This window comes from Apteryx mantelli, chromosome 20 (assembly GCF_036417845.1).
Source record: "Apteryx mantelli isolate bAptMan1 chromosome 20, bAptMan1.hap1, whole genome shotgun sequence".
Taxonomy (NCBI): domain Eukaryota; kingdom Metazoa; phylum Chordata; class Aves; order Apterygiformes; family Apterygidae; genus Apteryx; species Apteryx mantelli.
The window spans coordinates 11151234-11173750 of NC_089997.1; the positions used below are offsets into that span (position 1 = coordinate 11151234).

The 22517-nt window shown below is 54.9% G+C and overlaps 1 protein-coding gene across 1 annotated transcript in view; it reads left to right on the forward strand.

Moving 5' to 3' along the window:
- Positions 1 to 22517, forward strand: part of LOC136993792 (scavenger receptor cysteine-rich domain-containing protein SCART1-like) — a gene marked incomplete at its 3' end in the record, with an annotated part of 196510 nt that overhangs the window by 8264 nt on the left and 165729 nt on the right. The gene's annotated exons all lie outside the window — the stretch shown is intronic.

The window sequence follows — 22517 nt, forward strand, 5'->3', positions numbered from 1 at the left end:
CTCACCCCAATAACACCCGCTGCTCCTCTCGCCAGGCTCCTCTTTGGAGGGGTCCCTGACCGAGCTGCAGCCCAAGCCTGGGGACAGCGAGGAGGAGGACGATCCTGGGTCAGCATCAGGTAATGGAGGGTGAGGCAGAGGAAGGGTTGGTCTCTCCTCCCTGTAGCTGTGTGACCAACAGCGTTGTCACTGAGTGTCACCATCAGGGTGGGGAGGAATCACCCTCGGGAGCAACTCCAGAGCCATGCAGAGCATGTGAGGGTCACACATGCCCGTCTGAGCTGGGTGCCTGCAGCCCTGTGCCCTGCGGGGTCGCAGGGGGACTTCCCAGGCTCAACCTGTCCCTGCCTCCAGCAGGCCCTGAGCTTACCTCAAGGAGCCATGCCTCAAGGCACCAGCGTCTCCACAGCCAGCTCCAGTGCAGAGCCCAGCACTGCCGACCCTGTGGCTGGGCAAGAGGGATCTCCGCTGCCATATGCACGCTCCCACAACCCTGGGGGAGGTGGGACGGATGCTTAGTCTCCTGTGGCCCTGCCAACACCAGTGTCTCAGCCCTTCATTCCTGCCCGTCCTTCCTTCCTCCACTCTGCAGGAGGGCTCTTCTCATTGCCACCAGCTCCCCTCTCCTTTCAGATGTCCCTGTCCTGCCCAGAGGTGACCCAGCAGATGGCTATGATGATGCCAGGGAAATCCCTGACCCCGGGGAGGATGTTGTTCCTGGGCAGCGAGACTGGGAAGTGCCCAGGGAAGCAGAGGAGGGAAACAGGCCTGTGGAGGCACAGAGAGGTGAGGGGGAAGTGCAGTGCTGCCGGCTCCTGGGGTGCCGTCCCCAGTGCCTGGAGAGTCATTGTATACTGAGAGCCCGACCTCCCAGGATGGGGAGGGAACCTGCACCAGGAGTTTTCCTGGTGGGGAAACTGGGGTGGGATAAGGGGCTGGACATCTCGGGACAGAAAGAGGAGCGAGAGGAAGGGGATTTACAGCCCAGGAGGGGCACGTGCATGGGGCCAACTGCAATGCACCGGCCTTGCTGCTTCCAGAGGGGAGCCTGCACTCCTGGAGAAGTGATGGGGCCCCAGGAGCCAAGAGAGATGCCCCATCCCTGCTCCCCACAGACACGGGGTACGATGATGCTGAAGAGGCAACTCTGACACATCCCCATGAGGACACCAAGGCTGAGAGACTGGACCCTGGTGCCCAAAGGTCCCTGAGCCCAGGGCCAGGAGAGCCCACCCCTGCCATGTGGTTGGGTGCACCTGGGATGGAAGAGAGGTCTGTGCAGCTGGGAGAGCCATGAGTGCCAGAGACCAGTCTACCTTCTCCCACTGGTAGCAGAAAGAGCTGGGCATTTTGTCTATTTTTATTCATCTACTTCTATGCCATGCATTGGTATTTGTTCTGATTAAAAGCATTTGGGAGTTTGATCCAGAGCTGGTGCTTCCCTCCCCAGGTGTCAGGGAGGGCAAAGCACCAAGAACCAGCAGTGGGGAAGGGACACATCTCGGGACCAGCAGGCTGTGACACAGGCTGTGTGCCTGCAAGTGCCCGTGGACCCTGGAGTGCGGGAATAGTGAACAGTCCAGCTGGAGGATATTCCTGCTGGCAGAGACATTTCCATCCTGCAAACCACACACAGAGCTTCCAGCCAAACTGGGTCTCTCTGCAGAGTCCCATAATGCCCCTCTGGGCAGGGAGGTCCAGTCTCCTCACCCCGGGAGTGCCCCTGCTTGCTCTTTTCCCAGGGGCTCTGCCTGGACCACCCTGGTCCCAGGCAAGGATGCCACCACCGAGAGGCAGTGACAGAGTTGGTCCTGGGCTGTGGCCCCACAGCAGTGAGCCTGGAGGTGACAGCAGAGCCCTGAACACCCCAGCCAGCCCCAGAGGGGCTCATTGCCTGGGGATCACCTCCCCACAGCAGTTGGGAGGCAACTCTGCTTCCCACTGACCCTGCACATGGCGCAGAGCAGCTTGTTGGGGTGCCAGGGGCTGGGATTTCCCCTCCTCTGGCTCCACAGGATCTCCCATTTCCAGGGGCTGCTCCTGGCTCCTGTGGCCCTCACGGACCCCCGAGCACTCCTGGCACAGCCCAGAGCTGGCTCCTTCCTGGCAGGGGCTGTGAGGCACCAGGGCTGTGGGCAGTGCTGGGACCCCTCTCCTGCTCCCATCCACCCCCACCCCTTTGCCCTTCCACTGATGGGCTGCAAGGGCAGAAGAAGGAGCTGCCTCAGCTGGGGCACCAGTTTGGCTCTGTGCAGGGGAATATCTGCGTGCAGACGCAGGGGACGGGAGCAGTCAGTGACAGGAGAGGACATTTCCTTCAGCAGGGTGGGAGGCAGAAGAGGGAGAGGGCAGTGGGCTGGAGAAGGGACCACCACAACACGCAGGCTCCAGCCCAAAGTCACGGTTCAGCCCCTGGCCTCGGGACAGGCCCATCCCTGAGGATGCTCACAAGGGCATATTTCCATGGAGAGAAGATTTCGTGGCCACTCCTAAAGCAGGTGCCAATGGCAGCTGAGAGAGGATCCCTGGTCCTAGGCCAGGTTTTAACCAACTGTGCCCCAGCGCCCACAGGTGAGAAACTTCTCACACAGGAGCTGAGTGGGGAGGAGGGTTCAGCAGCTGTGCAGCATCTGGCACCCAAACTGCCCTCCCTCCTCCAGCTGGGGGGGGGGGGTCTCCGCACCCTGCTGGCTCTTCCTGATGGATTCCCCATGCCACACACTGACAGGCAGTGGGGCTAAGGCCGAGCGCACAAAAACACACTCCGCCTTCACCCTGGCTCATTTCCTTTCCCCCACTGAGCTGACACCTGAGCTACTTGGAGAGATCTCCTGGAATGGGGAGGAGTCACCAAATGCATCTGTGTCTGAATCTATATGATCTATACCTATATGTAAAAAAATTGGGATTCTGTGACTAAACTGGCAGTTTCTGAGAGTAGCATTTTTGCCTGCTTTAATTTTCCTTTCCTACACTGAAATTTTATGTTCCTTACTTTTTCCCTTGCATTTTTCTCTTTCCTTCCTTTTCTCATCCCCCCACCCCACCACTTATGCATCCATCCTCCACTCATTTACTGAGTTCAGCCTTGACAGGCACAGGAAAGCATGGGGCCACGCGACTGCTGTCAGCTCTCCCTGCCCAGCTGCCCCAGCACAGCTCGCCTCTACCCCGCAACAGGCACCATCAGGCCAGGAGACAAAATCAGACGTCTCTGCCCAGGGTCTGGTGCCTCTCTCGGGGAGGCAGAGGATAATGTCCCCAGTGCTGCCCAGCGCTGGCTCTGCTTCGCAGGAGGGTTTCAGCTCTGGGTCCCAGGAAGGGCAGCTCTCCTCTGCCCCAGCAGCCAAGCCACAGCCTGGCAGTGGGGCTGTGTGAGCCCCCTCCATCCCCCCAGCCGGGGCAGGGCAAAGCCAGGCTCCCTGCTGGGAACAGCCACAGCTCGGTAGTGCTGCAAACAGCAGGACCCTGCCCTCGAGGAGAGGAGGGAGCCAGCAGCTGTCACCAGCACCCTCTCCATGGTAGCGTTTCCCCGTGTCGTGCTGGGAGCTCCTCCAGCCCCAGGCCCTGTACTGACCCTCCATGGGCAGCAGCATGTCCCAGGGCTGGGGACATCTTGGCTTCTCTCCACGACAGAGTGCTGGTGCTGGGGACCTTGCAGAATGGCAGGGCCGTGCGTGCAGAGCTGAGAAGGGATCGCGAGAGGAGCCTGGACCCACAGTGTAGGTGTGAGGGAAAAGTACCAGCACTGCTCAGCGAGGGGTCTCAGACATCTCTGTCCCACTGACCTCAGGGCTCAGCCCCAGCAGCACTGCATGTGCCAGGGTAGGGGGACACTGGGGCACAGAGGGGCTCTTGCTCTGGGGCAGACACCTCCATGCTGGAGCACCCGCTCTGCAGGGACCTTGTCCTGCACCAGGTGCCCCTAACCAGCCTCTTCTGCCCTGGAGCTCTGCCCACACCGAGCTGTGACAAAGACTGAGATTTACACCTCAGGACCATAGCGCAGTGCGAGCAAGGGCCGGATCCTGCTCCTTCTGCTTGCTGCTCCCAGACCAGCCGCTCTCCCCTTGGGGCTGGGCAGGGTCCCTGCATGAGCCCTGGGCTCTGGGACTTGCGCAGCCGCAAGGAGCACAGGGCTCAGCTGGCGCTTGGTGCCATGTCCAGCCCTCGTCTGGGCTGCAGGAGAGCTGGGCTGTGCTGGCCCCACTCAGGGTCTGCCCTGCCCTCCTGCCCCTTCTCGGGAACACGGCCCTGCTCAGCCTGGCTCTGGCCCCACATGCACTGCTCTCTGCCAGGGACACCCATGGTGTCACCAGCACAGCCTCAGGGAGGTGGGGCAGGGCAGGGGTGACCCTGGGGTCTCTGGGGGGAGCTGGGGCTCAGACACCACCTCTGTCCCCAGGACCTGGAGCCTCCCTGCTGGCAGCCCCTGCCCTGAGACAGCCCCCTCCCTCCCTCCCCAGCCCCTGGCCCCTCTCTCCCTGTGGGAGATGCAGGGCTCAAGCCTGAGCCCAGTGGGAGTGGGGGTTTCCCATGGGGACGGGGGTTGGGTTTGCAGCGCCCATGCGCATTACTCACCTCCATGGGGGTCTTGCTCTGCGAATACCCTTCTCCCATGGGCTTCCCACAGTCTGGCTGGAGACAAGTGGTACCAGCTCTGCTCAGCCCCATGGCCCCTCCACCATGGGGTTAGCACCTGCTCAGCCAGTCCTGGGGCTGCGTCAGGCCCTGCCCTGCCCAACAGGGACATGCAGGACTGGGCTCAGCCCTCACATGAAGGACACGCTCTCCCCAACATCTGGTGCAGGGATCTCTCTGCTCAGCTGCAGAAATGTCACTACACTCACACACATGGACGTGGGCCAGAGATGGACAAAGAGTGACAAAATGAAGACGGGCCTGTTCCATCCCTTGGATGATGTTTTTGGCATGCCCACATGTTGTTTGCCAGGTCCAAATCTCTCACCTTGGCTGCAGGAAATGGCACGCCTGCTCTGAAGCTCCATGCAGAGCCCACAGCAGGGGCAGAGGGGCACAGCACAAGAGCCTGGGTCCATAACCAGAAGGTGATGGATCAAAATGATTCGTTTGCTTCACAAACATTCATAGACAAAGTGTTTGTTAAAAAATTGATTTGGCTCTTTTGCTTAGATAATGCTCATTTGGGGAATCCAAACGTCTTGAACAAGATTGTTTGGTTGCTGACCAGCTGCTGATGTTATTCTCTGTCACAAGTGTCCTTGCAATAGCATCTTCAGCTGGATCGGGTGACAGTCCCTCAGGGGGGGTGTTTCAGTGAATCCTGATAATCCAGCTGGCCTGTGGTTCCATGTAACCACTCCAGAGCATGCACGATCCACTCCCATTGATATAGGACTATATCGGATAAATTTGAATGTCATCCTTGTATCACAGGCATAACTTCAAATCCAAAGATCTCACCACACTGCAAAAGAAGTGGCATCCTCATCCCAGTGTTGGCCCCCTTTACCTGCCTGTCTTTCTCTCCCCTCTCCCTGAGCTCTCCTTTTGGCTCGGGGGAGTTTTCTGATGTTCTTGATGACCTCACAAGCCTCCCTGCTCACCTACATGCTAACGGCCAATGCAGCTGATGCAAGGAATTGACCTCACAATAAACATCCAACACATCGCTCTAACTCATCTCTCCCTCTCCCCTCCCCTGAGCTCTCCTCTCCATGGGGAAGGTTTTCTGACCTGCTTCATGACCTCACAGTGCCTGCCAGCTTGCTGCCCAATCAGATTGCTGCAGTAGAAGTGACCTCACAAACCAGCTTCCAGTCATGCTACATTTCCATTTCCATTTCCATTTCCATTTCCCTGCCCCTGCCCCTGCCCCCTTCAGGAGCTCTCCTCTCTCCTGGGGGCTTCCTCCTGCCCTTCATGACCTCACAGTGCCTGCCTGCCTGCCTGCTGCTGACCAATCAGGCTGCACTCATAGAGGTGACCTCACAATCACTATGCCAGCAGTGTCATGATCATCTGCCTCTCCCTCCTTCCTCCCTCCAGGCTCTCACCTCTACCTCATGGGCTTTGTCATGCCCCTGATGACCTCACAGGCCTGCCCACCTGCTGCTGGCCAATCAGCTGCTGTGAAAGGAGACACCTCACAATCAAAGCCACCAATGTCACCTTCACCTGTCCCTCCCTCCTGCCTCCTCCCAAGCTCTCCTTGCTGATGGGCAGCCTCTGTGATGCTGTTCATGACCTCATAATGCCACCTGCCCACTGCTGGCCAATCGGGGAAGTGTAATGGAAGTGACCTCACAACCAACACACCAGCCATTGTGCTCTTGCCTGCCTCTCCCTCTCCTGCTCCCTCTCCTGCTCCCACTCCCACCTCCTCAGCTGCTGAATCAGCTCCTGTCACCTGCAGTGACCCCAGTGCCTGCTCACCTGCTGCTGGCCAGGAGCTGCTGGGACAGGAGTGATTCACCAGTGATGTTCCAGCTGTCACTTCCACCTGCCTCCCCTCTCCCCTCCTGCTGAGCTCTCACCTCCCATGGTCAGGTGCATCTGATGAGCCTGATGCCCTCACAGTGCCTGTCTGCCTGCTCAGGGCAATCCTGCTGCTGCAGCTGAAATAACCTCCCAGCCAGCATCCAGTCCTCTCACCTTCATGCATGCTGCTGACCCTTGTCTCACAGGGCTGCCATCTCTCCTGAGATGCACTTGATGACCTCCCAGCTCCCGCCTGTTTGCCTACTGCTGGCCAATCAGGGTGTTTCAATAGTAGTGACATAAGGATGTCATTTCACCTGGACAGGCTTTCTGATGATCTGCCTGGGCTCTTCCCACATGGGGAGCTCCACTTCCCACATGACACCCTGTCAGAGGACAAGCCTTGCAAATTCTGGAGAGAAGCAATGTACCCTGTTCCCAGCTCTCACCCTTGTTGGGGGAGAGGGATGGAGATTCAGGACAAAAGCTTCCCCTGGAGATGCTGGGGATTGAACCCAGGACCTCCTGCATGCAAAGCAGGTGCTCTTCACTGAGCTACATCCCCTAAGAGCCTGCTGAGGGGTGGGACATACTCTTCTCCCATGATATGCCTCTGACAAGCTGATGTTCCCCTGACAAGCACAGCCCTGTTGGCCCCTGGTGCCCTGAGAGCCTCAGCAGAAAGCAGCATTTGAACCCTCCTGCTGGGCCACAGGCTGGGATGAGGGAAGCTGAGATTGCCGCTCAGCTGCGACTGGTCCTGGAGCAGGGCTGCATCATGGAGTGCTGCCCCTTCAACATCTCTGCAGTTGATAGGGGCAGGAGGAGACTCTTGCTGCAGGCGCTGCTCCCACACTCTGGCCCTCCCAGGGAGGGTCGATGGAGAGGAGCAAACCCCTTCCCTGAGTCACCTCTGCCACCCCGTGCAGCACTCCTGTGTGTGTGTCACACCTGTCTTTGGTGCCAGCAGCAGGAGCAAATGGGGTGAGGGAAATGCCCTCCCCAGGGTGATGTGCCCACAGCTCCAGTTGACCCCCAGGGTGTGCATTGGAAGGGCCATGAAAGCAGGCAGAGCCGATCCTGGGCAGGGAGCTGCCCACAGCCCCTCACCTAGGTATTAGGCCTCCCTCTGCACTGCTCTGCCCACCAGCACCTGGCAGTGGGCAAATGGCAGTGTCCCCTTCCCTGGGGCTGGGGACGTGCCTGGGATCAGGGACATTCCCATTCCCACAGCACCGGGAACTGGACACTGGAGCTGCCCCAGGAGAGCACCAGGTGGGGGTCTCTGTGGCGCAGCAGGTAGTGCATTCGGCTGTTAACTGAAAGGTTGGTGGTTCGAGCCCACCCAGGGACGTTGCCCTATTGGTGGGGTGCCTGGGGGATTGTGCTGCCCAGCACCCTGGGTTTTGCTCACAGTCACCATGTCCCAGCTCTGGGACAGCAGATCTGCTGCTGGCTGGGACATGCATCTTGCTGTGGGACATCCTTTCTAGACCATGTGGGATGGCCAGAGAGGCCAGAGAGCAGCACGGAGGATGTACATGTGTCCTGTTGACCCTGAGCTGAGCTGACTTGTCCCATCCCCTTGCCTGATGGGAAGGACAGAAGAGGGAAGAGTGTGTGTCAGTGCCAGGTGGTTGTGTCTGTACATCTCATTAGTGAATGGGGAGAAGGGAGGGTGCAGTGCCATGGGGCAGGGAAAGAGCCCATCTCTCTGGAGATATTCAAAACGCGCCTGGATGCAATCCTGTGCAATGTGCTCTAGGTGACCCTGCTTGAGCAGGGGGGTTGGACTAGATGATCTCCAGAGGTCCCTTCCAACCTCAGCGATTCTGTGATTCTGTGAGTGCCCGCTCCAGAGACTGTGTGGGGACGTGGGAGTGATTCAGACATCTGCCTGATGTGCAGACAGCTGTGCCAGAGATCCCCCACCCTGTGGCAGGGTCAGTCCTTCATCTACCCCAAGCACAACATCAGGGTAGAGGACAGCGCTCTCCATCCAGGCTGTGCTTGATCCTTAGCCTGACTCCTTGGCTGGAGAGAGGCTGAGTCTGGAGACAGAGAGGGATGTCCTGGGTTGCAGTCGCAGCTGAGCTCCTGATGGGAGAGCAGGGTTCAGCAGCAGCAAGAGCTGCCAAGATGGCCAATGCAGCATGTGGGGCTGCAGGGACAGGGGGCTGCAAAGTGCTGCAGCTGGGCTGGACAGGGCAGCCTGATGGATGAGTACATTTGGGTAAGGAAAGAGGGGAGGATCAAGACATCCAGACATTTGTGCTGTGAGCTAGTACAGAGGGGATAGAGAACACAAAAGTAAAGTCTGTGTGCAATGTGCAATGCACCTAGGGAGGAATAACCCGGTGCAGCAGTACAGGTTGGGGGTTGACCTGCTGGAAAGCAGCACTGCCGAGAAGGACCTGGGAGGGCTGGTGGACACCAAGTTAAGCACGAGGCAGCAATGTGCCCTTGTGGCCAAGAAGGCCAATGGTATCCTGGGGTGCATCAGGAAGAGTGTTGCCAGCAGGTGGAGGGAGGTGATTCTCCCCCTCTACTCAGCCCTGCTGAGGCCACATCTGGAGTACTGTGTCCAGTTCTGGGCTCCCCAGTACAAGAGGGATGTGGCACTACTGGAGCAAGTCCAGTGAAGGGCTACAAAGATGATTAGGGGACTGGAACATCTCTCTTATGAGGAAAGACTGAGAGAGCTGGGCCTGTTTAGCCTGGAGAAGAGAAGGCTGAGAGGAGATCTTATCAACGTGTACAAGTATCTGAAGGGAGGGTGTAAAGGGGATGGGACCAGACTCTTTTCAGTGATGCCCAGTGACAGGACGCGAGGCAACGGGCACAAAATGAAATACAGACAGTTCCATCTGAACATGAGGAAATACTTTTTCACTGTGAGGGTGACAGAGCACTGGAACAGGTTGCCCAGAGAGGTGGTGGAGTCTCCTTCTCTGGAGATATTCAAAACGCGCCTGGATGCAATCCTGTGCAATATGCTCTAGGTGACCCTGCTTGAGCAGGGGGGTTGGACTAGATGATCTCCAGAGGTCCCTTCCAACCTCAACCATTCTGTGATTCTGTGATTCTGTGACGATAAATTCCTTGTGCAGCCTTAGGAGCCCTTTACTTAAATTAAGGTAGAGTTTAGACAAGACTCTTAAATAATCCCTTTATAACTGGTTGGTGGGTGTGTATGATTTTTTTTCTTTTTTTTGTTTGTTTGTTTGTTTGTTTTATGATGGCAGAGCTTCCAAACCAAGTAAGCAGATCCCATCTTTTCTGGACAAGCCCCGTTCCATTGCTTATATCAAGGCAGCTTCTTTTCCGGACCTTCTCTAGAAAATTGGAGGTATGTAACTTGGGAAGGTGTCCTGAACTGTGCCCTGCAGAGAGGTCAGGTTAAATCGGTTTGCTGACAAACCATTTTCTTCTGTATCCTGCAGTTTATAAGAATGTCATGTGTACACATTTACTATTGTCCCAAAGAGTTTTTTTTTAATCCTGTTTGTTATTTAAATAATAGTTCACAAGTACTTCTTTTACATGTCTGACATGATTATGCAGACATATGAGTTTTGTAGTTATTTTTGAGTAGGTGCTGGAATTAGGGGCCTAATTTGGTCCGGTGTGGAGTGTGGACATTAAACCCCTAGCAGCTGCCTTGCTTCTGTGCTCATGAACTTTCACATGATATTCGCAAGGCCTGTTTGTCAGAGTTGGGCTTCCTGCTCAGCAGTCAGTGTTAGGAAGCTGTCTGCACTGTCCCCCATAAACTGGCAGCCCCCTACATATAATTGTCCTTGAAAGTTGACTCGTGCTTTTTCTCTTAACACTCTGCCTTCCTTAAGCACACTTGGATGCCAGCAGCCATATTGCAGCCAGTCAAACGCACACCATGGTGTTCCGATTGCCTGACTCCAGTGTTGTCATGTTTCCCCTTGTGTTGTCAGCTCAGTTCCCTTTGAAGCTCAGCACCTTCAAGACCTTCCAGGCTCCTGTCCTAGGTGCCTTGGTGTGGGCAATGCCTGCTGTGGCTGGCTGAAACCTCAGCGTTGTGAGGGCTGCAGCCTGGTGCGGCACAAGAGGCGTTTGTTGTTCTTGCGTTCGTTCCTGAGCTGCTTTCTTGTGTTTGCTACTCCTTGGGTTTTCTGTCCGCTTCCTCTCTTTCCCCTGTTACCGCTGAAGGGCGAGCAGATTGAAACAACCCTGCCCTTCAAAGTTAGGACTCTGAAACAAGGAACCAGGCTGCTGTTGCTCACTGAGCAGCAAACGGAGGGAGCCAGTGATCCTGTGCTCTGAAACACTCCTGCTGTTTCCGGGCTCTAACTTAACAGGCTTTGACAAGCCTTGTTTAGCTACCTGCTGCTCAAAGGTTCGTGTGCTCATTCCTATGTCTCATGAGCCCTTTCTGCTGTAACTGTGTTTTTTCAGGCCATTGTGAGAGGGCTCCTTGCTGCATTTGAGGAAGGCAAGGTGGAGGAGACCATGAGCAGTGCTTTTAACCTCACTGCCACCCCTAAGGACGTCCAGGCACTAAGGAAGCTTTGCTGGCTCTGGGAGGAGGTAACATTTGCTGCAGCAGAGTGGTGTTCTCATGCAGTGTGTGTTGAAAAATACCCCTTGACAGTGTATGTGAGTTTTCTTTTCAAATTCTTTGCCCCCCCCCCACTGCAGATCTCAGAATTGTCTGTGTTTGGGCTCTGATTTTCAGCCTTGAAGGGTGCAGTATTTCTGAAAGCACCTGCACTTCTTGTCTGGTGCTGCTTCCCAGAGTTGGTCATATTCAAGTCCAGATTAATTGGAGTGGATGACTAGTGTTTCTAGCAAACTCTGAAGAGGTAACCACATGCAGAAGTCTGGGAACAGAAGCTACAACTGGAGTTTTCTCAGGCAGCTGCCTGCTCCAGGGTGGCCAGCAGATTAGCATGGCTGTGCTTTTCATTTGGTAAACCAGTGTTGTATTTTTCCTCTCAAAGCTCACTGTTTATTATACCGATCACAGATTCCTACATGAATCTTGTGGTGTAAAGAAGGAAGGAAGGCTATCCAGTGGTTGTGCTTTCTATACTTTCTTCTATCCAAAACTAATTTCTGAGGGCTACAGAGCAGTAAGAAAATGGACCAGAGGGGTGTATCTCTCACAGCAGGACTGTGTCTTAGTGCCCATTGACTTGAGAATGCAGAGGGCCTGGTGGAGAGTCAAACTGGCTTTTCCTTAGACTTGGATGAGGAGTGCAAGCAAGCAAGACAAGTCGTTGTGGTTTTATTCTGATTGCAGCCTAAGGTTGTGCTGGGTCTCATTTGACAACTGTGTCTTAATAACAGGTCATAGATATCAGAAAGAAGACCACCAAATGTTTTGATGCAATGGGACAAAAGGGCAGCAAGCTTTGTGAACCTTTGTTGTAACTGCTCAGCCACTGCTTCTTTGCTTTGACCCACAGTAAGGATTTCTCAGGTTTTCTCCCTTGATAGGCGCCGCACAGGCAAGCATGGGACTCAGGATGGTGCAGCCCATAGAAGAGGGGTTTGCTCTGGGGTGCTCCCCAAGGGTTAAGGAACCTTGGGCGTACCACAGCCAGAGTCACCACACTGTGGGGTTGCTGTAGCCCTCCAATAACCCCATGAGTGCTGAGCAAACCTAGTCAGCCAAGGAGAAGTGACACCACACACTCGCACTGTAAGCATCTAGGTACTGTGGAATTTTGCCCTGGGTTATCTGTTGAACATGCGTACAGTTATTTGTTGGCCATATTGTTGACCATCCTGATGGCTGAGGCCATCAGTTCTGTTGTGTAACCGTGGTCTGGCATGGTTTGGATGGGTAATGAACTAAGCCCGGGAAGGGTAAAAGCAAGTAAGCCACATACCTCTGCGTGGACCTGGACTCACCGTCAGCTGGCCTGCGGACCCGACAACCCACCCATCAGCAGGGACGCCCCTGATGCCGACTGCCAGGGAGAACCTGAATCATCCCAGCGTAGCTTAACAGTGGTGAGAACAATCTGGGGAAAACTATACTGGAGGGGTGGCCCATAAGGACAAGGAAAGGGCTAAAATGCTCATTGTACCGTGCTCTCGTGGCTTAACCATAGAGCTCTCATATGTGTGTATATATAGTTTAGTTCTGTTATATTTCTAGCTTTACTATACTTTTTAGCTTTGTCATACTTGTAGATCGTCTGCTGTTAATTGTTTAGTGTTGTCCAACATCTGTCATATGTGTAGAACCTCTCAGGTCTATTAAATTCTTATACTTGACAAATGCTGATCTCTCGAGTCCAGTGCGACTAACCCCAGAATCTGAAAGAATCCCAGCTGCCCCTCTATTGCCGTGTCACACCCTCCCTCTCCTCCCCATGGGGAAGGGAGTCCCCAGGCGATGCTGGACTCAGCTTTGGCTGATGGGAGGGGAGCACAGGGCAGGGTGGAAGAAGCAGACGGAGCCTCTCAGGGTGCATGAGGGAGTCTTCCAAAGCCCAAGGCTGAGCCAGGGACCTTTGGGTCTTCCCCATGATGCTCTCCTAGCCAGGCTTGTTCTGCCCTGCCCTAGGAGCTCTCATCCCCATGCCAGCCATGCCAGAGCAGAGGCTGAGGAGCTGGAGGTGCCTCAGGCCAAGCTGTGCCAGCCCTGGGGAGCTGTCCCTGAGCATGGGGCAGGCTGAGCCCCTCCTCGCGTGTCCTGTCCTGCTGGGAGGGCAGCACAGGGACGGGGGAACAGCCTGTTCCTGCCCAGGGGCAGTGCGGGACCTTTTCGACAGCCTCTGCGTTGCAGTAGCACTGGCTGCACCCCCTCCCTGTGGCCACCACCGCAGCCCTGCCTGCCCCTGCCCGACCTGCTGCCCTCCTTGCTCCCAGCCCCTCTCCTGGCACCACGGTGACCAGCTCTACAAGGAAGGAGCTCCCTGGCCCCCCCATGCTGGAGATCCAGCTCCAGCCAGGCAGTGGGATGCCGGCTTCCCCCTCCAGGCCTCCTGGCCCACTCCCCCTGGGCCCCTTCCCCCTTGTGGGGAGCTGGAGCTGCCCCAGCTCGGGGCAAATGGTGCATAAACACTTGAGCTGTGAAACAGAAAAACCTGCTCTCCTAACTGTGCATCATAAAATCAGACCCAAGTGGCTGTGCTTGCTCAGACTCTGCATGCAGCACTACCTGGGTAGGGGTCCAAACCTAAAGCACTCCTTGCACCTTTGATTGAGCTGTTGGGCAAGAGCTGCTGATGTGGATATACAGCGAGCTTTTCTACCTACAGCCTTCCCTGGGATCTGCTCAGTTCCCAGCTTCCCTTGCCAAGGCTTTCTTGACCGTAGTGAGGGGGCAGGTCAGCAGGACAAGGACAGGGTCAGGTCAGGACCTGAGAGGTGCAGGACCAGGCACAGGCATGTCCACAGCATAACTCAGGCAAGGCTTAAGGACAAGGAGAGCAGCTCCTCGGCAAGGGGAGGAGGCCCCCCAATGACGCCAGTCACTCTGTCTCCCCTGTCTTGTGTCCAGAAGATTCCCCTCCCTGTCTGCCTGCAGCCCCCCCATGCCCACCCCACTGCCCAGCACAGCATGAGAGCCCTGGCCCTGCAGCCCCTCTGGCAGCTCCTGCTGCCCCAGGGACAGAGCAGCCTGTCCTGAGCTGGTGCACAGAGAAACCTCATTCTCATTTCCATCTCCGAATGCTGGCTGCTTCTCTCCTGGGACGTCCCTGCTCCCCAGAGAGCCTTTCCCCAGGTGAGTGTGTCCATGCTGGCCTGGCTGGCCATTCCTGCACCCCTCCCTGTGCTCCCCGCAGGGCCCCGGGCTGGCGGTGCTGCTGTGCAGAGCGAGCAGGCTGTGGGACCATGGGGCTGCAGGGTGACTCCCGACTCCGCATGGGCCATGCTGGTTGGGGTGGGAAGCAGACCCAGCCAAACAGGGCTCACCACGGCTGACACTGCTGGCACATGTCTGCCCTCATGGGTAGTGCTCAGAGTGACCCCAGGGTGTTTGCAGTAGCAGGAGATGTTTTCGGGTGTGCACTAGCTCTGGCCTGTGGTGTTGCACTGGGGATACATGAATCACTCTCCAGTGCCCCTTCCCTGGGCCTACTGGGTGCCTACTGCCTCTCCAGGCATTGCAGAGCCCTCCTTTCCCTATGCATACCTGGATTTAGTGCTTTGTCTTTGGGTGACTCTACCATGGACTGTCCCTTGTTTGGTGAAACTCCGCTCACTGCCCACCCCCAGGCCCACAATATCCCTTGAGATCCCCTGAGCTCTCCTGGGGGCTCAGGTTCCCTTCCAGAAGGATGGGCATCTGTCATCAGCACTGTCACCTGTGCGTCAGCCCCAGGCATGCAATTCAGAGACCATTCAGCATCTCCACCGGCAGTGGTCACCGAGAAATGAACCCTGAATCCAGCCCTTGGTTCCTGAAATGTCACACTGGGACTCTGAGCTCATCCCCTGGAGCCCACAGAGTACAGAGGCAGAGCAGCAGGCCCTTTTATGGTGCAATCCCTTGGGTATATTTTTGACCCCAAATTCTGAAGAAAGGCCAGACTTCAGGCACATCACAGAGGAGATCTCTTTTTATTATAGCAATGTTATTCTGGAGGCCAGGTCTGGCATAAGGGTGCCCATTGCCTTGTCCTGCCTGAACTTACAGGACACATGCACATGGAAACACAACCCTACCGCTACCAGGTTATGAGAACTACTGGACCATATACTCAGAACAGAGTGCAGAAGGACAGCGTGGGAATGAAGAGAACAACTCTGAAAAGAGAAAGTCCTGCTGCTGTTGGTGGACATGTCTCAGGAAAGCTGCAGCCACCACCCAAAGGCTGCAGTGAGGAAATGCCTGCTGTGGCAGTGGGGGATGGTCCTGAGGAACACAGGGTCTGTCCCCACAAGCTGCTGCCTGACTCCCCTCCCCTCTACTTCCCCTCCACTTGTAGTTTTGGAGTGCTGGAGAGGGAAGGGACCAGCCCAAGATGACAACTGGCTGCCACCCTCACAGGAGAGGGGTGTGAGATCACACCTTGACAATGGCCAGGGAAGCTGAGCTCTCCTAACGGACATGGGAGCCATGGTCTCACCCCATCTTTACTCATCTGAGCCTGACTCTGTCCCCTGAGCTCCCTTGGTGTCAGTGCAAAGGAGCCGCTGCAAAGGGAAACTCTCCTCATTGCCCTGAAGGCATCTGAGGGAGCTCAGACTAGTGGGCTCTGAGGTTCCCCCATCTCTGCTGATGAAGGGGGAAGCCTGGCTTCCTGCTTCAACACGGTCCCTCAGTCAGATTCAAACGAGAGATTCCTGAGGACAAGTGGCATGAACCAAACCGTTTTGTCTTTTTACAAGAATGCAACAGAGGAAAGGAAAGAAAGAAAGAAGTGAAGAACACATAACCTTGAGGCCAAATGCCCTGTGAATGATGAGTGGATGCACATGGGATGGTTATTGGTGCTGACCTTGTACCCATTGAACCAGTTTCCTCAGTGCCTCCTTGAGCTCCTTGTTCCTCATGCTGTAGATGAGGGGGTTCACTGCTGGAGGCACCACTGCATACAGAACAGACACCACCAGATCCAGAGCTGGGGAGGAGATGGAGGGGGGCTTCAGGTAGGTAAACATGAGAGTGCTGACAAACAAGGAGACCACGGCCAGGTGAGGGAGGCACATGGAGAAGGCTTTGTGCCTGCCCTGCTCAGAGGGGATCCTCAGCACAGCTGTGAAGATCTGCACGTAGGACAGCACAATGAAAATGAAACACCCAAAGCCTAAACAGACACTAACCACAATAAGTCCAGCTTCCCTGAGGTAGGAGCCTGAGCAGGAGAGCTTGAGGATGTGGGGAATTTCACAGAAGAACTGCTCCACGACATTGCCTTGGCAGAGTGGTATTGAAAATGTGTTCCCAGTGTGCAGGCCAGCATAGAGAAAAGCAGTGCCCCAGGCAGCTGCTGCCATTTTGACACAAGCTCTGCTGCCCATGATGGTCCCATAGTGCAGGGGTCTGCAGATGGCAACAAAGCGGTCATAGGCCATGACAGTGAGAAGAAAATATTCTGCTGACAGCAAGAAGACAAACAGAAAGACCTGGGCAGCACATCCTGAGTAGGAAATGGCCCTTGTGTTCCAGAGGGAATTGGCCATGGATTTGGGGACAATGGTGGAGATGGTGCCAAGGTCGAGGAGGGAGAGGTTGAGGAGGAAGAAGTACATGGGGGTGTGGAGGCGGTGGTCACAGGCTATGGCTGTGATGATGAGGCTGTTGGCCAGAAGGGCAGCCAGGTAGATGCCCAGAAACAGCATGAAGTGCAAGAGCTGCAGCTCCTGTGTGTCTGCAAATGCCAGGAGGATGAACTCGTTGAGGAAGCTGCTGTTGGACATTTGCTCCTTTAGGGCGTAGGGGACTGTCCAAAGAATAGAAATTAAGAAGTCAGGAGAGATTTTTCAAGTAAAAAAAAAAAAGTTCCAGTTTTCATACGACCTCCCATATTGCCTCTCTCTTTGCTGAGAGGATCTGTGTGCTCCACTTTGCACTGGCTGAGTGTGCTGTGAGGAGCAGGGGCCTCTGCCCTTGGGCTGCAGAGGAGTCAGTCCTGGTGTACAGTGGTGGGAAGGAGCGAATGGGAGGGAGTAGCTCTGCATTCACAGTTTCTGCCAGGTGAAATCCAGCTGTCATGTGGAAGGGCTTTTCAGCATCTTCACCACCAGTTCTAGTAAATGAGGGTAAAGGAACAGAGTTTTAGGGATTTTTCAGTGTTGTTTATTTTCTTTCAGATGTCCTTGTCACCCCTGGGGAGTGTTCCTCAAAGGTAGCAATCCGTGGCATTTCTGCTGTGAGTCCTGTGATGAAAGAATTCACTGTCACTTGGTGCAGAGTGAGGACAGCTAGTCTGTCTATTAGCCTTGATCCCAGCTGTCCTGTGTTCCCACCTCTTTGAGCTGGAGGATGATCACACTCATATGTTGCCCTAAAAAGAAATGAGCCGCTGCTGAGAGCAGAGGAGTCTGCAGGTCTCCAAACTTCTCTGCCTTTCTCAGCTCACCAGAGGGAGGTCTCCACACTTCCCTTCTAGCCAAGGACACGCAGGGCTCTTTTCAGCTGCCCCTATTCAGCTGCCCACCACCATTGCCATACTCTTTGCATCTCTGCAGCTTCTTCATGGGTCTCTCAGATAGCACGGAGATGCTATGAGACAGCTGTGCCCTTCTGGAGGGCAGCTTGCAGCCTGGCAGGACGCCACAGGGAACTGGTCAAATGTCCTAAAGATGGTGTCCCTTAAGGAGAATCTGCTCTTTTCCCAACCCCATGGACTGCATTTCCTGGAGCCCCACAGGTCAGAAGTGGGTTGGGGCAACCTCCCTCCCATGCAGACCCCTCTGTTGCACAACTCACAGGGTCAGTGTCAGAACTGCAGCTGAACCCCCCAACCCCAGGGAGCCCGAGAGAAGAGCAGGAGCAGCATGGACAGGAGGGGAAATAAGGAGCAACACCATGATCCTGCTGCCAAGGGAGGCAAGGAGACAGGGACAGGCAGGCACTCCGGAGAGTCTTCACCTTACCCAGATGGGCATGCAGCCTTGCAGACAGCAACGTCGCAGGGCAGTCACTGTCAGCCCCTTTGTTGGGCAGCATGAAATGGGCCCGTGGCAGGTGAGATGCCCCTCTCCTCTGCCGGAGGTCTGGCTGCAGAGGAGGTGGCTAATGCCCCGGACTCCATGGCTGTCAGGGCAGAGGCTCTGCTGGGTGGGAGAGGACACGTGGGGGGCTTGCTCAGAGGAAGAGGGTGTCTGCATCAGAGGGACTGCCCATGACTTGCCCAAATCCATCCTCCCATGATGATTCTGTTTGTTCACCTCCTTCCCTGCCCATCTCTGCTGCCTGCAGCTGTCCCTGCGGGGAGCTCTTTCTCTGTCCCAACAACTATTCCCAATCACTGCTCGCAGACCCCTTCCCATCCTCTGTGTGCTCAGCTCTGCCCTATAGAAACCTCCTGGCTCAGGGCACTGGGCAGGGGCATCCCTGTGCATGCAGGTCCTAAGGAGCAAGTCAGATAACCCCCGATGAGGCCATAAAGGGGATGCTGGTGCTGCCTGTAGGCTGAGGTGGGGATGAAGGGGTTTGCTGAGGTTTCTCACAAACCTACTGATCTCTGAGAGTGAAGGTTGAGGAGTCCCAGTCCCTTGCCAAACCAGAAAACTCTTTCCTTTTTTCTCCCTGCCAAAATAAGGAAACTGAAAGCGCAGACGCCAGAAGGAAAGCTCCTTCCCTTTCAAATAGCTGTTTTTTCACCTTGCTCTTGAAAAGACCCCTCAAATATACCCTGTGCATGAGGTAGAGCTGTGAGCAGCTCTCACCCATGCAGCACCCTCTCAACAGGAGAATGAACCTGCCCTGCTGGGGGTCGATCCTCCCACCCAGAGCTTCTCCCCACTGCACTGTGAGGAATTCCCCGGGCAGGCTGAATGCTGACCCTCACAGGCAGCAGAGTCACTGCCTCAGGCACACAGCACCCTGGGGTGCAGGGACACTGCTCTCAATTACAGTCCCGGTGCAGTCCTGGGTGCACTCTCTGGCTTCACACCCCTGCATCATCCCTGGGAGAAGGTAGTAGCATGACCTGTCCCTCTGACAGTGTGGCTGAGAATCCCTGCTCTGAAGCACCTACTCCTCCTCTGCACTGGAGAAGCCGGGTGGGACATCCTAAAAAAACTCAGTCATGAGATGAGATGGGTTTAGAAGGCCCCTCCAAGAGCTCCAGTAGTATTGCTCTGCAGCCAAAGACTCACCGTCTCAGGGGCTGTGAAGATTTCTCCCACAATGAGCTCTCCTCTGTCCTCCCACTCCACACTGCCTTTCACGTCTCTCTGTCTTGTCTCATCTCACATCAGCAAGAGCAGGCAGTGCCTGGAGCCCTGTTGCTCTCTGCAGAGGAGCTGCTCCTGGACAGAGCTGTCTCTCAGCAGTGCTGACTGGTTGCCCTGAGCTCCCTCTGTCCCAGGAGCCTGGTCCCACTCGGGAACAGTGGCCCAGCTGAAAATATGACTTTATTTCTCCTTTGTACTCCCTCCTCCTGGGAGATGTTCACTGAGGCAGACTAAAGTAATCATGCAGATCTCTACATTGCAAACAGCTAATGTAATTCAGTGCAGACACTTGATTCAGTGACAAAGAATAGTCCAGCAGCATCATGTCAGATGCTTGGCATGTCCAGCACAACCACATGTCTCTAGCAGGTACAGCATGGGACCTACAGGAAAGCCATGTCCTTTTGGAGTGGTTGCTGGGCAAGTGCCCCAGGGCCTCTCCAGTTTCCTACCTGTGCCCAAATAAATGAATGCCACCACTACCTTGAGGCAAAGTCCATCACGTCTACATCCAACTGTCCTGCACAGATGGGAGGCCCATCACACCAAGGTCTCCACTCTTCAGTGGCACCTTGTCCTTCCTGGAGATCGCTTCACCTCTGTCATGGGACCCATAGTGCTACAAATCAGCTCAGGCATCAAAGCCCTTTCCTGCCATTTCTGCACAGCCCAGCTCTGTTGGAACCTCATTTTACCATTACATTGCCACCTGCTAGCTATGCCAGCATCCTTCTGCTCTGAAGTGAAGCCATTGCACACATGGTGTCCTTGGCTCTTGGCAGCATGTTTCACCACAACCAGTCTGTGTTCTGTGTCTCAGTGAGGCTCTGCAGCCCAAATGTACACAAGTGCATGCAGCCTGGGGCACAGACAAGAGCAGATGGAGATGCACAAGCTGTCACAGGACTACAGCACTGCTGGAATGACTGAGATGTGGTGGGATCACTCACACAACTGGAGGGCTGTAAAAGCAGGGCACAAGAACTTCAGGAGAGACTGTTTAAGGAAGACTAGGAGGGAGGACGCCCTTTGTGTGAAGGGCCAGCTCAGATGTATGGAGCTCTTCCCTGGGATAGTCAGGGGTTGAGTGAGAGCTTGTGGAGTGAGCATGAGAGGAAGGGTGACATTGTGACCACCTGATCAGGGTGAGGAAGTGCACACAGTCTCCCTTAAGCAACCTGAGGAAGTCTGTGCATCACAGGCTCTGGTTCTTATCAGGAGACCTTTTTCTCCCTGACATTCACTGGAAGGGAAAACAACAGAGTGCAAGGAGACCAGTGGTTTCTGCAGGGTGTCAGGAACAACTTCTTAGCACAGCTAAGACTGCTCAATAATGGTGATGCTTTCCTGGATGTGGAAATTGCAACAAAGAGGAACTGATCGGGGATGGGATAGTCAGTGTCAGCCTTGCCTACAGCGACCATGAAAAAGTGGAGTCCCAGATCCTGAAGGGAGTGAGGAAGAACTGTAGCAGATTACAGACTGTGGATTTCAGGGGAGCAGACTTGGGCCTCTCCAGGGGACTGGTGGGGGGTCCCATGGAAGACAGTTCTAAAGGGCCCAGGAACTCCCGAAAAGCAGGAGGCCTTCAAGGACAGCACCCGCCAAGCACAGGAATGGTTCATAGCAATACTCAGTAAAACTAGTAGACATGTCAGAGGAATACCTTGACTAAACAGGGAACTTGTGCCTGAGTTCCAGGGCAATAAGGCAGCATAGGGGAAGGGGAAGGAGGGAGAGGCTGCAAAGGAAGAATTTAGAAATACTGTCTGGCAAGGTAGGCACGGTGTTAGGGAAGCCATAGCACCCCTAGTATTGACACTTGTGGTGGATGTCAAGGGCATGAGGATGAGCTGCTACTGCTTCAGGAAGAAGAAAAAGGAGAAGGTGGGCTCACTGCTGAATGGGGCAGGGAATGTAGTAACAGCAGATGCAGATAGGTCTGAAGAAATCAATGCGTGGTTAGCTTCAGTTTTCACCAGCAAGGTCTCCCAGGCTGTTGTGCCTGGAATCAGGACTCCTGAGGAGAAAAGCAACCAACAGTGGATGAGGGTTAGTGAGGCATTACTTGTGAGAACTCAAACTATGCAAGTCAGTGGGGTTGGATGGGCTGCATATGAGGCTGCTGTGAGAGCTAACTGCTGTCATAGTAAGGCCACTCGCTATCATCTTGGAAAGGTTGTGGAGATGGGGCGAGGTCTCAATAACTTGAGAAAGGCAAATGTTACATCCATCTTCAAGAAAGGCCAACAGGACTACCTGGGAAGCTGCAGGCAGTTCAGGCTCTCTTTGGTGAGGAGTGTGTCATGAAGTGAATCCTCTTGTGTCACATTTCTGAGCACATGAATAATCGGGGAGCTGGAACACTTGCTCTGTGGAGATACAGGGCTTGTTCAATCCAGTGAAGAGATGGCTTTGGAGGGATCTCCTGGCAGCCTTTGAATGGCTACAAGGAGGTCACCAAGAAGATGGAGCCAGGTTCTACACCACAGTCCATGAGGGGAGGATGTTTATGCAGGAGATAAGGAAAAGCTTTTCTGCTAAGAAGATGGTCAAGCATTGGAACTGGCTGTCCAGAGACGCTGTGCAGTCTCCTCCCTTGGAGGTTTCCAAGACCAGACTGGATCAAGCCCAGAGCAACCTGGACTGACCCCAGAGCTGACCCTGCTGTGAGCAAGGAGATTGGGCTAGAGAGCTCCTGAGGTCCCTTCCACCCTGATGGAGTCTGTGACTCTTTTCCCTCTGGGTCTTCACTTGTCAATGTCACGGAAAACACACGGGTTCCCCATGACAGTGGAAGGAGGTCAACTTTCTTGTCTTCTTCCAGTCAGAATGGTTGATATGCAGGGCTTCTTGGCAGAAATCTCCAAAACAGTCCTGATCAATCCTTCACTTCACTTTTCATTTCCACCTTTTATTTTTCTTCCCTCTTTTAAGTTTCTCTCTTTTACCATGCCGATCCCCTCCCATACAATCAGCCCAACTCTGCTTAAGCGTTCCCCATTGGTACTGTTTTCTGTTGTTTTTTCTCTTTTTTTTTTTTTACACAGAGGAACTTCAGTCCAGAAGGACCTTGAGAAAAGTGGGTGATTTGGACAACAGGCACCTCATGAAGATTTACAAGACAAGTGTCAAGTCCTGCACCTAGGGGGGAATAATCGCGCCTAGGAGGAGAGGTTGAGGGACCTGGACTGCTTTGTCCTGCTGAAGTG